Source organism: Danio rerio, chromosome 14 (genome assembly GCF_049306965.1).
Source record: "Danio rerio strain Tuebingen ecotype United States chromosome 14, GRCz12tu, whole genome shotgun sequence".
Classification (NCBI taxonomy): domain Eukaryota; kingdom Metazoa; phylum Chordata; class Actinopteri; order Cypriniformes; family Danionidae; genus Danio; species Danio rerio.
In genome coordinates this window covers 3,548,990-3,565,825 of record NC_133189.1, presented here as the reverse complement: position 1 = coordinate 3,565,825, position 16,836 = coordinate 3,548,990, and the positions used below count along the sequence as shown (strand labels likewise).

General features: G+C 36.3%; 1 protein-coding gene across 4 annotated transcripts in view; it reads left to right on the top strand.

Annotated features, from left to right (window-relative positions):
* The first annotated feature begins 4,912 nt into the window (after positions 1 to 4,912).
* ndst1a (N-deacetylase/N-sulfotransferase (heparan glucosaminyl) 1a) overlaps positions 4,913 to 16,836 on the top strand; it is a 45,586-nt gene continuing 33,662 nt past the window's right edge. For 3 of the 4 annotated variants that reach the window (XR_012389362.1, XR_012389361.1, XM_073921118.1), the window contains exon 1: positions 4,974 to 5,124. The gene's annotated coding sequence lies outside the window, so the exon portion shown is untranslated. 4 annotated transcript variants of the gene reach the window in all.

Here is a 16,836-nt window from a genome sequence, read left to right as displayed (position 1 = left end):
TTTTTGATTAGGTCCGGTTTACCTCTGATTGGGTCGGCCCATTTCAAAACCATGCGGTTGTTGCCGATTGGGCCAATGCTTAACATTTATTATTATTATTACTATTATCATCATCATCGTCATCATCATCCTCATAATATTCACATCTTGCAAGAGATAAACGCTGCCTGCATGTAAAAACAATACATATAAAAAAATTTATAAAAAAAAACTGACCGGCCCACATTTAAAAAATGGTCCGGCCCTTCTGGCATAGATGGTCAGTCCACCCCTGCGTGGGTTTCCTCTGGATGCTCTGGTTTGCCCCACAGTACAAACACATGCGCAGCTGGAAGGGCATCCGCTGCATAAAACATGCTGGAGTAGTTGGCGGGGCATCCCGCTGTGGTGACCCCTGATGATAAAGGGACTAAGCCGAAGGAAAATGAACGAATGAATTAATGAATGAGTTTTGTTTTTGATGTCTGTTTTTCTTGGAATTGTAGTTTATTAATGCACAATAGGCAGCACGAGGGCGCAGTGGGTAGCACAATCACCTCACAGCAGGAAGGTTGCTGGTTTGAGTCCCGGCTGGGTCAGTTGGCATTTCAAAACGTGCTGGATAAGTTGGCGGTTCATTCCGCTGTGGCGATCCCGGATTAATAAAGGGACTAAGTTGAAGAGAAAATGAATGAATGAATGAACGATGCACAATAAAAAAAATAAAAAAAAACACTTGAATATCAGAACAAATGCAAAGAATTTCCAAAGTATTTTCTGTTTATGCTTGTAAAACCATTACCAGTATTAAAATGATTTCATATATGTTCTCAAATCAAACTTTTTCAAGCATGAAAGCTATAAAAGTGGGTTATTATTATAAAAACTTCTTTTCTGGATGTATAATAATATAATTGTGTTTAACAGAAAATAGCATGATTAACATTAGATATTATACAACAAGAATCATATGACCGCATATCAAAAGACTAATGGATGACAGTGGAGCAACAATATATTATTTAATCATCATTTTAAATGGTTTTACTTTGTTGATATTCTTTCTATTCTTAAATTAAATGTATTTGTCAACACAAAAGGGTTTTAATCATATAGAATATAATAAATCTGATCATAATGCCTTATTTTATATATATATATATCTACAGTTAAAGTCAGATTTATTTGCCCCCCTGAATTATTTGCGCCCCTGTTTATTTTTTTCCCCAATTTCTGTTTAATGGAGGAAAGATTGTTTCAACACATTTCTAAACATAATAGTTTTAAAAACTTATTTCTAATAACTAATTTATTTTATCTTTGCCATGGTGACAGTAAATAATATTTTATTTGATATTTTTCAAGACACTTCTATGCACCTTAAAGTGACATTTAAAGGCTTCACTAGGTTAATTAGGTAAACTACGCAGGTTAGGGAATTAGGAAAGTTATTGTAAAACGATGGTTTGTTATGTATTCTATCGAAAAAAAAATCGCTTAAAGGGGCTAATAATTTTGTCCCAAAGATGTTTTTAAAAAAAATTAAAAACTGTTTTTATTCTAGCCAAAGTAAAACAAAAAATACTTTTTCCAGAAGACAAAATATTATCAGACATACTGTGAAAATTTCCTTGGTCTGTAAAAAATCATTTGGGAAACATTAAAAAAAGAAGAAAAAAATCAAAAGGGGGCTAATAATTCTGACTTCAACTATATATATATATAATTTTTTTATTTTTTTTATTTTACAGATGGGCAAAGATTGATCATGATTAATCACATCCAAAATAAAATGTTTGTTTTGTTTCTGTGTGTGTTTCTATTTATTATATGTGATTTATTATGTATACATACACACACACACATGCACACACAAACACGGAAACAAAGCTATACAAAGCAATTTTGTTACATAGATATTTAAATGTACATATAAATTGGTATCATATACAAATATTTCATATCTAAATATAAACATTTCCTCAAATATATGCATAAATACGTAATAAATATAACAGTACACACACTTAAATCATTTATTTTCTTGTCGGCTCAGTCCCTTTATTAATATGGGGTCACCACAGCGGAATGAACCGCCAACTTATCCAGCACATTTTTACAAAGCGGATGCCCTTCCAGCCGCAACCCATCTCTGGGAAACATCCACACACACATTCACACACACATTCATACACTACGGACAATTTAACCTACCCAATTCACCTGTACCGCATGTCTATGAACTGTGGGGGAAACCGGAGCACCTGGAGGAAACCCATGCGATCGCAGGGCTCCGGTAAGACAAATTCTACCTAAAACTGATGTTTGTTATATACTCGTGTCATCTAAAAATGAATTTAGATCTCTGTATTAATCTGAAATTGTACAGTATACACATTATTCAACTTGAATTCAGATTTGCTGATGTCAAAAGACAATAACAGGCTAAATTCAGAAACATTTAATAACTTTAAATCTAATTAAATGTGTTGTAATCCAGCTGTTACTGTACAAACAGTAGATGATCCTGCTCTTAAACTGTATAATCTGCATAAACACATTCTGTCTCACTCATACAAATAATCATTCAGTGTCTTTCAGTCTGCTCAGTCATTTCTTTTGATAGTGTTATCTGCATTATACTGAAATTACAGTAATGATGAAGATACTAAACTTAAATCCTCATATTCTTGCATCAGACACGGGAATCACCGCCTTGAACTTTCCCTGCAGACTTCCTGATCTGTTCTTCCTCATTTCTGTCTGATTTTCTCAGTTTACAATGAATTACACACACAAACTGACATAAATTACCCTTTTTTAGGGGAAATATGTTTAGTGTTGGACAGATATGAAAAACAGAAGTGACGTCATTTTAAATGAGATTTTAGGGATGCCCAATATCTTAGTGCAATAAGTGTTGGGTAAAAAGTAATATATCGCAATCTTGAAAAATAAACTAAATGTGTTACTTAGTTATTTTTTTAGGAAAGTAATGTGAAAGTATGTGTCATGTTATTTTTTTTTTTTGCAATTTTTTAAGAATAAAACTGGCTTAAAATTGGAATTAGTATTGTCAAATGATTAATCGCGATTAATCGCACCCAAGATAAAAGTTTGTTTACATAATTTATACACGTGTACTGTGCATATTTATGTATACATGTACAAAGACACACATATACTGTAGATAAAAACAAAACATTACAAAAAAAAAAAAAAAAAAAAATATATATATATATATATATATATATATATATATATATATATATATATATATATATATATATTTTTTTTTTTAAACACAATTATGAATATAAAAAAAATTCAAAGGGGGGCTAATAATTCTGACTTCAACTGTATGCATATATATATATATATATATATATATATATATATATATATATATATATATATATATATATATATATATATATATATATATATATATATATATAAAAATTTTAAATCAAAAAATCTTTTTTAACGACATGCTAATGCTCAAATCCCTTTCAATTCATCATACTAAGCCAGGCTAAAAGACCGGCAGAAAAATAAATCGACTGAATGGATTTAAAAATGATTTAAGCCAATTATTTAACTCTAGCAGACTTGTAAAATCAGCCTTTTTCAAAAAAAAAAAAGGTGAACTGTTTCTTTAAGTAAAGATGTATGTATACAAATGGTAAGTAATGTGGATCCCCCCTTAAAAAACTAACAAACTAACAGATATGCAAGACAAAAAAAAAAAAAAAAAAACTACAGGTAAAAAAAAAAAAAATATTACTATATTATATTATTAATAAAATAAATATACGGGGGAAACTGTATTAATAAACAATATAATGTAATGATTGATTATTTTAAATAATCTATCTATCCATCTATCTATCTATCTATCTATCTATCTATCTATCTATCTATCTATCTATCTATCTATCTATCTATCTATCTATCTATCTATCTGTCTGTCTGTCTGTCTGTCTGTCTGTCTGTCTGTCTGTCTGTCTGTCTGTCTGTCTGTCTGTCTGTCTGTCTGTCTGTCTGTCTGTCTGTCTGTCTATCTATCTATCTATCTATCTATCTATCTATATATATATATATATATGTGTGTATGTATGTATGTATATACAGTATGTATATATGAATATGCATTTTTTACGTATTATAAAATAAACACTTAGCCATGTATTTTGGATAAAAAAGTCTGAAAAAAATACATGTAAGATAATGTAAAATAATTTTAAAATAATAAAATAAATTACATTAATTACATGTTGCTTGTATATGTTCATGATTAAACTGATTTATTTATTTTTTAACACATTTTAGTTTTAGCAGTCACAATTGTCGACTTATTAACTCCTTTTTCACAGTATTGTCAGCCAGATTAATTTAAAATATTTAAGCAGAAGCCTTAAGTCACAATATTTTACAGATTCTTTGGAAGAATATAGAAAATTAGATGAGAAATGGAAAAAAAAGTCAGATTTCTCAGTGTTATTTATTTATAATGGCACTTGTGCGTTTAGCTATGCTAGTTAATTGACAGTTAAAGTTGTTATAATGTAGATAATGTAACACTGAATGTACTTAACATATAGTGAAATTAACATAGTTTAAATTACTGTAAGTTGGAGTAACATTGGAAAGTCTGTTTACAAAAAAAAATAAATTGAATTGAGTTAATTTCTGCTGAACGTGTTTTGGAAAAAAACTGCTCGTAAAATAATCTATTCTACATCAAGCCCTCAGAATATACTTGATTTATTTTTGGCTAAATGCTGTAGCCTACTTTTGGTTTGACTTCAACAGGCGTTGGTGGTTTGGCAGTAGATTGTACTGTCGCCTTCTGTCCGCTAGCCGTCGCTCTAAAGCACCGTTAATAATTGCCAATACCTTTGGTGTTTGTGAGTCTGTCGCCCTCTGTCGGCGAGCGCTCAAAAACGCGTCACTTCAGCGCACATGTTTCTCTCAGCACGAGAATCACACACACACAAACACACGTCCACTGGAGGAGAACAGACAGCGGATTTACCGGGACACCGTCGGTAAGACGTCCCAGGATATGCGCGTTTCTCCGGGTGACCGATGAAGGAGTGACGCAGCGTCCGGATAATATATTCAATGTGAAGGAGGAATCAGGTAGGCGAAAATCTGCTGCATATTCTCACACTAAACCATTATAATTATTACTACAGTGATTTTAGTATTACAGTGTTCTTATTATGTACCAATTGATTGTAGTGATTGTATCTGATATCCTCCTGTTGTTGTTGGCAGTGTGTAAATTAGTGTTTAAACATGTTGTTGTTGTTGTTATTTTGCTAATTGACTGTTTATCAGCTGGTGTCTTTGGTTTTTTATTGAATTCATCATACTATAGGGGTAAGTTGGTTTTATGTTAGCACATTCGTTCATTTAAATGGTCCCTTTATTGTTTACCGTGCTGTACTTTGAATATTCTGTCTAAAATCGCATCTAAATATGACTTTAATACAACATTAGCACTATTTAATTGACTGTGAACAATGTATTCTAATAGTCATCTGACTGCTAATGTGATTTCTCTATTTAGATTAGCAAAGAATACTTTTCTGATGTTATATTATTTAGGAGAATAAATATGTGTGAATATAAAATCTACTTTTGTACCCATTCATTATTATATTGTACTAATTGTTTGTGAAACTTTAGGGTTTCAATTGTGAAGGTGTATTTTATCTGTCACTTTTGGTCAATTGTGGTTTGATACATACATCTTTAGGATCTATTATGCACTCATTCATTTGTTTTACTACAATGGAAGTCAATGGTTACCGGTTTTTAACATTCTTCAGAATATCTTCTTTTATCATCCCCAAAAAACTAAACAAAAAGACAATCATAAAGGTTTATAACTACTTTTTTTCTGTTGAACTCAAAAGAAGATATTAACCATTGACTTCCATAGCATTTGTGTTTCCTACAGTGGAAGTCAATGGTTACCGGTTTTCACCATTCTTCAGAATATCTTCTTTTGTCGTCAGCAAAAAAAAAAAAAAAAAAAAAAAATATATATATATATATATAAAAAAATAATAATAATATATATATATATATATATATATATATATATATATATATATATATATATATATATATATATATATATATATAAAACTATTTTTTTACTGTTAAACACAAAATTTTGTCATCACCAAAAAAAAAAAAAAAGGCAATCATAAATATTTAAAACAACTTTTTTTTTTCAATTGAACATAAAAGTAGATATTAACCATTGACTTCCATAGCATTTGTGTTTCCTACTATAAAAGTCAATGGTTACCGGTTTTCAAACATTCTTCAGAATATTTTCTTTTGTCGTCAGCAAAAAAAAAAAAAAAGGCAATCATAAATATTTATAACAATTTTTTTCTGTTGATTACAAAAGAAGAAATTAACTATTGACTTCCATAGCATTTGTGTTTCCTACTATGGAAGTCAATGGTTACCGTTTTTCAACATTCTTCAGAATATCTTCTTTAGTAATCAGCAAAAAAGGCAATCATAAAGATTTATAGCTACTTTTTTTCTGTTGAACACAAATTAAGATATTTGAACACTGTCGCCTCACAGCAAGAAGGTCGCTGGTTCGAGTCCCAGCCTGGCCAGTTGGCATTTCTGTGTGGAGTTTGCATGTTCTCCCCATGTTGGCGCGGGTTTCCTCCTGGTGCTCCGGTTTCCCCTACAGTCTAAAGACTTGCTATAGCTGAATTGAATAAACTAAATTGGCCATATGTGTATGTAAATGAGTGTGTATGGGTGTTTCCCAGTACTGGGTTGCGGCTGGAAGAGCATCCGCTGCGTAAAACATATGCCGGAATAGTTGGTGGTTCATCCTGCTGTGGTGACCCCTGAAATAGAGACTGAATGAATGGACATTGAAAGGTGTGGAAGTGTGTTTAAAAAAATGAACCAGCTGGTTTTATGTCTACTAATATCAGCGGTTTCGTATGACGATTGTATACCGAAGTAGGTTATAAAGTTTGGCAAATATTATCTTTGCATAAAAACCATGAACCTCTGAGTATCCTCATTATGTGTGTGTGTGTGTGTGTGTGTATGTGTGTGTGTGTTTGCACGTGACCCGTGAACTCTATCCACTCCACAGCTGTCATGTAGAGTATACGTTTATTTTTAGCTGGACTGACGCCTGTGTGTTTTCTTGCTTTTCAAGAGTCTTTACAGCTGCTATGAGGGATTTATTGATTGTACGGAAGTCCTAATTTATTAGTTTTGTTTTATCACAATCAGAAAGATTATGGGCCCTATCATACACCAGGCGCTATGTGGCACAAGGCGCGACACAATAGTTGTTTGCTAGTTTCAGCTTGGCGGAAGATTCGTTTTGACGTTTTGCGCCACGCTGTTTAAATAGCAAATGCATTTGCGCTCATATGTGCGCCCATAGGCGTTCTGGTCTAAAAGGGAAGCCGTGTTGAGGCGCATTGCTGGCGCGTTGCTATTTTGAGACACTATAATAGATTTTTCAATAGACCAAAACAAAGACGGTCTATTGTCCAGCGCAGAGCCCGTTAGTTATATGCCATGCTTAAATGCTGCTTAACACACACAAGATGTAGAGCAATACACAAATATCTTTACATATGAAAAAGAATTAAAATATTATATATATTTATGGGACAAAAGAAAAAGTAACTAACAAAAAGTTGTCAAAACTATGAAAAAGAAGAGAAAAAAACAAAATAAAAAAATATATATACACAAATGAAACAAACTGCTTTATGCGTAGTCTTTACTGTTAGAATTAAACTTGATTTAATTTCTATTAAAGCTGCAAAAGCTGCTCAGTCAAGAGCTTTGAGTGATTTTCTCATCATCCTTTGTTAATTGATTAATAATAATAATAATAATAATAATATTTAACACAGTCTGCAGCAGGAATATAGCACACTGTCACTTTAAGAGCTGCACATTCTGAACTCAATGGGCCCAATCATACACCCGGCGCAAGGCGCGGCGCAATAGTCTTTTGCTAGTTTCAGCTTGGCGCAAGAGTCGTTTTGAGGCGTTGCGATACTCTGTTTAAATAGCAAATACATTAGCGCTCATTTGTGCGCCCAAAGGAAGGTGTTCTGAGGCGGACCGCTGGCGCGTTGCTATTTTGAGAAACTATAATAGATTTTTCATTAGACCATAACAAACCCGGTCTAAACTCCAGCACAGAGTTGCGCCTCGCTTACACACTGCTTAATACACACAAGAGAGCAATAGTCAAATATCTTTACATATAAAAAAATTTAATATTAAGGATATATATAGGATATAATAAGAATAGATATAGGATATAAATATAAAGGATTCAAATATTACAAAACATATTATTTTCTAGCCTACATAAATATGAAAAATCACTGCTTTTATGTCTTCTTCATCTCGGGAGGCTTTTTCAGTTCATTCATAACAATTTGCTTCTGTATAATGTTATTATTATTAGCAGTATTGTTTATTATATCCATATTTATATTTGTTTTATTAAAAACAAGCTTAGATTTGCCCACCTGTCAGGTTTTAGACCATATGGGGCACAGCATGTGTTTTAGGATATTACTCAGGTTTTTGAGCTCATTTTGTTATTATTGTTCATTTATTCGTTTGCTGGAAATTAGAACTGAATTTAGAAATAGTTTTGAAACGAATATTTGTGCTTAACAAACTAAATTAATTGTTTATAGACTAATTGATGTCTGTGCGTAAAGGTTTCCCTATCCAAGAGCGAAAGTGATAGTAGATCATTTATCTCTCATTCTCACGCAGTAGATGTTCTGTTTAGCAGTTTTCTGTTAATAAACTGTTAACAGTTAGTTGTTTGCTTGTGAAATGCTCAGTTTTTCCACTTAGACTTACTTTGTGTCCTGTAAATAGCGAATGCGCTCTTGGCGCGACACAGCTGACTCTTAAAGGGAATGGGTGATGAGACTCTAATTGGTTTATTCTCAAAACACACCTATAACTCATTAAGAAAATAAACTCAACCCTTTCAGATCATGCGCCACGGCGCAAAGCGGATTTTCCCGTCCTTAAATTAGCAAAAATGCGTTCTGACACGCCCTGAAAGCGTTTGCGCCCTGCGTTTTGCGCTCTGCGCATGGACCGTCAAAATAGAGGCCTTTATGTTCATTTATTACTTTAAAGAGCCCATATTATGGGTTTTTGAAAATTCCCCTCCATGTAGTGTGTAACACAGCTCTAAGTGAAGTAAAGTATCCAGTTAAGGCTCAAATCTGTAAGAATACAGTGTTTAAAACTGTTGATTCATCTATAAAAGAGTCGACTCATAGTGCTTCAAACGAGTCGCCTTGATACCGATTTATTAGGTGTTTCGCCATGACGTACGAACGAAACCAAGTTATTCACGTGCACGCGCAAACCCGGGAGATTTCAAACCTGAGGCCCCGCCCTCTGACGCAGAAACCCAGACACACACCCACAAACACACGCACACACACACACACACACACACACACACACACACACACACACACAAACATGCCGGTGGATTGAAGTCACACTGCAGATGGATATATTGAGTCTCTACCCAAAGATGAAACCTCAGCATTATAGCCAAGCAGTTGGAAACTACTGGAAACTTCTGGAAGCTACATGCTACAAAGAATACTTCATCAGCGTTTGTTAAAGGAAGGATCAGTAAAGAGTAACTTACAGCTGGACGTCAGGATGGGTTTCTTCCTCCATTTCTCAAGTGTAAGTGCGTGCGATTAAAGTTGCCTCGTTTACTCTAGCTTGCAAATGTATTTAGTTGTGTTTTGTTACTTGTAACCGCGTGTACTGTATCAGGTTAACTGGCTATATTCTCTCATCGCGTGCAAAGTCACGTTAAACACGCGACGCGTGCTGCTTTGTTAACGGAGCTCCGTGGACGAGAAGTGTGTGCGTCTGTGTGTGCGTGTGTGCGCGCTGTCGTCCGGAGGTGTGTGTGTGTGTATGTGTGTGTGCGCGCGCGCGTTGTCGTCCGGAGCAGGGTTAAGTGCGTGTGTGTGTGTGTGTGTGTGTGCAATATGTGTGTGTGTGTCTGTGAAAAGAGCAGAGTGAGAAGCTAGGAGATCTCCTCAACTGTTTTTGGAGTTTTTGCTCAATAAAATAGTTAGTCGTCTGAATTTTCAAGTCCATAGTCTGTATTTACATTGACCCACTGGCAGCTAAAATCCACGCCTACACCATCGAGCGTGCATGAACTGCGATTACTTTTATATTGCTGATTAGCTGTTTGGCTTTTCACTCTCTGACTGAAGGCAGTCGACCAATCGCAACAGACAAATGAATCACTGGACGATTCATACGGGAGTCGCTGGGATAATTAGGTAAAAATAAATGCAGATTATAAGACCATGAAAGTGTTTTTTTGACCTTGTATGCATATTAAACTGTTGTTGGAGACCCTTACAACCAAGATATGACCCTATTTCATGTATAATATGGGCTCTTTAACAAAGGAGGCTTTATGTACACGTATACACATTGTTTGCATGCATTTGAGCATTTAGGCACATGCTCGAGCAAAAAGATGACTTTACATGTGTGTGTTCAGCTCGTATTTAAGCTTATATCTTAGGGAAAGTGTGCTATTTTAGATTGACGGCAGGTTTTTTTTCTCTCCAAACACTGAGGTGGAGATTCATTGAAGCAGGATTATAATCCTCCTGACAGACCGTGAGCTTCTTTACTCTCCAAATCCACTGCTGCGTAATGAGGAACACTGTCTGAGTAGAAATACAACATCCACCGTCATTTGTCAGAGAACTGCAAACCTTTTATTTATTTAGTCATGAGGAGAAGCAGGTTGGCAGCTGTCATTTGGCAGAGAGTGATGGATTGTGGGTAATTTGACTCTGAAATCTTCATCTGTTCACTGGAGTCTCATTTTGGAAGATGTCATCGCTCAAACCGCTTGCCCTCAAGGTGAACAGAAGGAAACACGACACATGACACACACACACACACACACACATGCAAACTCCAAATAAAGTGTAAGATTTAATTTTCAGGCGTCACGGTGGCGCAGTGGGTAGCACAGTTGCCTTACAGCAAGAAGGTTGCAGGTTTGATCCCCAGCTGGGCCTGTTGGCATTTCTGTGTGGATTTTGCATGTTCTCCCTGTGTTGGCGTGGGTTTCCTCCGGGTTCCCCACAAGTCCAAAAGACATGTGGTATTGGTGAATTGGGTAAGCTAAATTGTCCATAGTGGATGAGAGTGTATGGGTGTTTCCCAGTAATGGGTTGCAGCTGGAAAGCATCCGCTGCATTGAACGTATGCTGGATAAGTTGGCGGTTCATTCCACTGTGGCGACCCCTGATTAATAAAGGGACTAAGCCGAAAAGAAAATTAATGAATGATTTCATTTTCTGCTAGTACAATTCTCAATTGATAACAAGCGAATGGCTAGTAAAACACTGAATTACATGTAAAATATTAAACTATTAAGACTATAATTTAAAATATAAGAATAGTATTTTATTATAAACTAAATTCAGTAATCTAAATTAATCAATGTCCTTTTAGAAGCTTTTTGAGTTTCTTCTGTTGAACACAAAAGAAGATATTTTGAAGAATGCTGGGAACCTGTAACCATTGACTTCAATAGTAGGAAAAACAAATACCATGCAAGTCGATGGTTACTGGTTTCCTACATTTTTGAGTGAACCCTGTTATCAATGAAAATGCATTTACTTGAGAATCAAAGTGACTAAAAAATAATTCAACCATTGTCAGACAGTTTTTGATTTGTAAACATGGTAATAACTTAATATATTAAATGCATGTAAATGTGTCTTGATTTAGGACTAATTAGATATTTGTACAAGTAAAATAAGACGGAAGGGCGAGGCAATGGCACAGTTGGTAGCAAGAAGGTCGCTGGTTCGAGCCTCGGCTCAGTTGGCGTTTCTGTGTGGAGTTTGCATGTTCTCCCTGCATTCGCGGGGGTTTCCTCCGGGTGCTCCGGTTTCCCCCACAGTCTAAAGACATGCAGTACAGGTGAACTGGATAGGCTAAATTGTCCGTAGTGTATGAGTGTGTGTTTGAATGTGTGTATGGATGTTTCCCAGAGATGGGTTGCGGCTGGAAGGGCATCTGCTGCGTAAAAACTTGCTGGATAAGTTGGTGGTTCATTCTGCTGTGGCGACCCCGGATTATTAAAAGGACTAAGCTGACAAGAAAATGAATGAATGAAAAATAAGACGGATCACCGAGCTGGTGTGTGTGTGTGTGTGTGTGTGTTTCTTTGTGTCGAAGCAGCACAGAATAGACATTAATCATTGTGTCGCGCAGGTGGAGCGAGAGGAACTGAAGGAGAGGGAATCGTGGGAGATGCTCATTCATCATGCAGTGCCTGATGGGAAGAGTCAGGTCAGCGTGTGTTGAGCGTCTCACATCAGAGAGCAAGACGTTTCACGCTCGCTTACACACACACACACCGCTGATGTCTTTCTTCCCACTCGTTCATATCTTATATTTCAGTCTTACTAGTGCACTGCAAAAGCCTCAGGCCAATAGTATTTACATTTACATACTACACCAAGGTGGGTGATGCAGTGGCGAAGTAGGTAGTGCTGTCTCCTCGCAGCAAGAAGGTCGCTGCTTCGAGCATCAGCTGCGTTCGCATGGGTTTCCTCTGGGTGCTCCGGTTTCCCCCACAGTCCAGAGACATACGGTACAGGTGAATTAAGTAGGCTAAAATGTCCCTAGTGAATGAGAGTGTATGGATGTTTCCCAGAGATAGGTTGCAGCTGGAAGGGCATCCGTTGTGTAAAAACCTGCTGGACAAGTTGGCGGTTCATTTCACTGTGGCGACAGCAGATTAATAAAGGGACTAAGCTGAAAAGAGAAAGAATGAATGTAATGCGGGAGTAAGCTCTTGTCTTGATTTAGGACTCGATGTAGGATGTAAAAAACGGTAATATTAGGACAGCCACATTTATATGTTAGAGAATAATAATAAATAAAAAAATTAATTAGAGCAAAATTCAGGAGAAACAAAAAATCTTTGCAATTTGGTTGAGTTTTTGTAGTTTTGTATTTTTTTCCCGCCATTATTTAGCATGAATTTCTAAAGATGTTTAATGACTAAAATATTATTTTAATAAATATATCTGTTTAATTAATCTGTTTTGTTTAAATGCACTACAATATATGACCTATATTCACTGAGAAATGGATAAACATATTCATTCATTCATTTTCTTTTCAGCTTAGTCCCTTTATTAATCAGGGGTCACCACAGGGGAATGAACCGCCAACTTATCCAGTATATGTTTTACGCAGCGGATGCCCTTCCAGCTGCAAACAATCTCTGGGAAACATCCATACACACTCACTCACACTCATACACTACAGACATTTTAGCCTACTTACTTCACCTGTACCGTTTGTCTTTGGAATGTAGGGGAAACCCACGCGAACGCAGGGAGAACATGCAAACTCTACAGAGAAACTCCAACTGACTCAGCCGAGGCTCGAACCAGCGACCTTCTTACTGTGAGGTGACAGCACTTCCTACTGCGCCACCCTTGGATAAACATATTTATTTTCAAAATGATGTGTACTTATTTATTCTGAGCACTTTATATTACCTTATTTGCACAGCTCTACCGGAAATCTTGATATAATTAGGTTAAAATGGCTCGAATGTAAAATTATTATGATCAATGATCAGTGCTCGTGTGTTTCCTCTTCAGTGGACGAATAGTTGTGAAGCAAATAAAGCAGCTTTTTCCACGAGACTGTGCTCGTGTGTTTGTGTCGGTCCTGCTCTCAGAGGTGTCAGACCACACTGGCGTTTTCGGGATCGTGTTACATCATCTGACCCGTTACGAGCTTTTATATTTAGGTGAGGGGTCAGAGTCAGTGTGTGTGTCGATCTCGTAACGCACGAGCCCGTGAAACGCACACCTTCGCTGTGATTTAAAGAGGTTCATCGCTCCTGCTGAGCTGCAGTAAATGTCAGCATGAGCCTCCAGCTTTTATTGGTGCTGCACGGATAAAACTTTAGTGCGGGGTTTACTTTGAGACATTTTTCAATGCAATCACTTATAAATTAAAAAACTAAGATTGACAGGGAGTTTTTAGAGTAGAAAGACAAATAGTAAAACACACGACACACACTTTTTGTTTTGTTTACAATATTTTTAACCTCACTGAGATCGCAAAAAAAAAATAAAATTGAGTGATTGCTAGAAAACGAAAGTTAGATCTGTTTTGTTTTATCAAATCAACTTAGTCCAGGATTACTCCTAAATTTGCTATAAAGGTTTGATTTGAATTAAACAAACTGGTGTGCTTGTTCTGTCAGTGTGTATTGCATTGAAAAAATTGGTCTCTGTCCATTTAAATAGTTAAGACTAAGGCCATGTCTACACTAATCCGGATAAATTTGAAAACTGAGTTTTCCTCTAAAAACGCTTCACGTCCACACTGTCGTTTCTATTCGTTTTCCAAAACTTTGTCATCCACACTGAAACGACTACCAATGCTTTCAACCTGTACTGCGCATGCGTGAAACGTAAGACGCTTCGTCACGCGTCATTTCCGGCTGACGTTTATTTTCTTTCCGGCTCTTTGAAACGTTGCGGCAAAATGTCAAGGAAAAGCACAGAGTTTTTTAAATGGACTGACAATGAAGTAGAGTTGCTGCTTCGAGTAACACATGAACACAAAGTTGCAAAAGAGAGTGAAAACGTAGACTGGGAGACGTGCCAAAACAAATACGCCGATATACTGGACCGCTTTAAAGAACAGTATCCTGCTGATGACGCTGCTTACCCTCACAGTAAGGACGACATCACTAAAATCATAATCACAACGAAAATAAAGTAAACGAATTAGTAACATGACTGTTACATGTAACATGACTGTTACACTAGTAACATGATCGTTTTCGAAAGACTCCGTTTTCACAGTCTACACTACGACACGAAAAAGGCGTTTTCAAATGTATCCACTTTGGAGAGCGTTTTCAAAAAGATACGTTTTTGTTTCCTAAAAACGCGTCTCAGTGTGGATGGAAGGGCAAAACGGAGACAAAAATATGCGTTTTCAAATGAAAACGCATTAGTGTGGACATGGCCTAAGGCCCTGTTTACACTAATGCGTTTTCGTTTTAAAACGCATAAGTTTTGCTACGGTTACGGCATCCGTCCACACTACGCCGGAGTTCTCGAGCGCCGAAAACGGAGCGTTTTGGACACACTGGAGAGGCCGTTTTCATTCTAAAACACTGCTGTTCCGTCTCAGTCTGGATGGGGAAAGACGGAGACATCTGAAAACGGAGGCGGGGCTGCAAACGTTCGCCTATCTGATTGGGGCTTTTCCTCAATATTAAGTAGCCCACACACACAGTTCAGTCTCGCATCCTCTTCTTGTAAGTTCAGACTTCGCAAGTTTGATCAAGTCTGCAGTCTCCCCCTTCTCAGTTTGATATGGAAAACATACCGAGGACACGGGTAAATCTTCAAAGGGAACAGTGTACTTTATAACTTCATTCACATCATCCTACGTTGTTTCACTTTCTCAACAATAAAATGTAAACATGATTTAAGGAACTGCCTATTTTCATGTTAATATTAGCAACTTAACAGACAGCAGATATGTTGAGGCGTCGTGCTTGAGCGTCATCTTCACTGTGTGGATATTTATAACAAAACGGAGCCGATAACAACTGCCTCCTTTCAATGTCAGTGAAAATACGAAACACACCCTCTCTTTTGCTGAATATCAGTTTTAATCATCCATAATGGCCATTATAAAAGTATAACATACAATAAGTTTATACATTGTAGGAAATAAAGGCAAGCGATCAGTCAATGTACCTGGATTAATCATTAACTTATCTTTGCGCTTAACCAAAACACATTACCTGTGAACAAGATTGCAATGACCAAAGTCAGGGAATATGTCGTTAGATAAAGACAACAACATGAATGAAATATCCCGTTTAGCAAATATAGTGAGATTAGATCCAGCGGGAGATGCTTGATGAGCAGTCCGACTAGCAGAGCTCTCATCTGGGTAGAAATGCTGCAGCGCTTGCCCGAGAGTGTGTGTGTGTGTGTGTGTGGTCATGTGATGTGCGTTTTCAGCGTTTTGTTTTGGACGGAGAGCAGTTTAGAAACGCTGGGTAAAACGCAAGTGTGGTCGCAGATCGTTTTCATTTTAAAACGCCGTTTTAAAACTAAAACGCACTAGTGTAAACGGGGTCTAAAAAGCAAACTCATATTGCTGCAGTTTGACTGGAATATGAATGCAGCTGTTACGACCCCCTCGTTCGAGTCGCAACATAAAAGAGTTCGGACAACAAAAGAATGTATATGCAACTTATTTATTATACTATATAAAACAAGAAATCAACAAAGAAACAAATGTCTAGGGGAAAATAAAGAAAATAACTACTTTTACTACACAAATAAATAATGCTAAACAAAAACATAAGGTTGCAGAAATCAAGAGATGGTCTTGACACGAGGACGGCCCGTAGCCACACCGTCCTTCAGAAGCTAGCACACACACTCGCTTTTATCCGCTTGTTAAGTGGTGACGTGTTTGTGACGTATGTAATACTGTTTCCGGTTCCAAGCCGCCATTCATTTGAGTGGAGAAATCATTCGTTTATGATCACGTTTTATTCCTATCACACATTAAAGTTAATTTTATATAAAATCATTGTGTACACAACAATCTCTGGGCTTGCTGCATAACAAATACCAAACATTTAACAATTTATAAAAAAATTAATCACTTTCTGGCCATCGGATATTAGGCATGGACATGTATATTGCGATC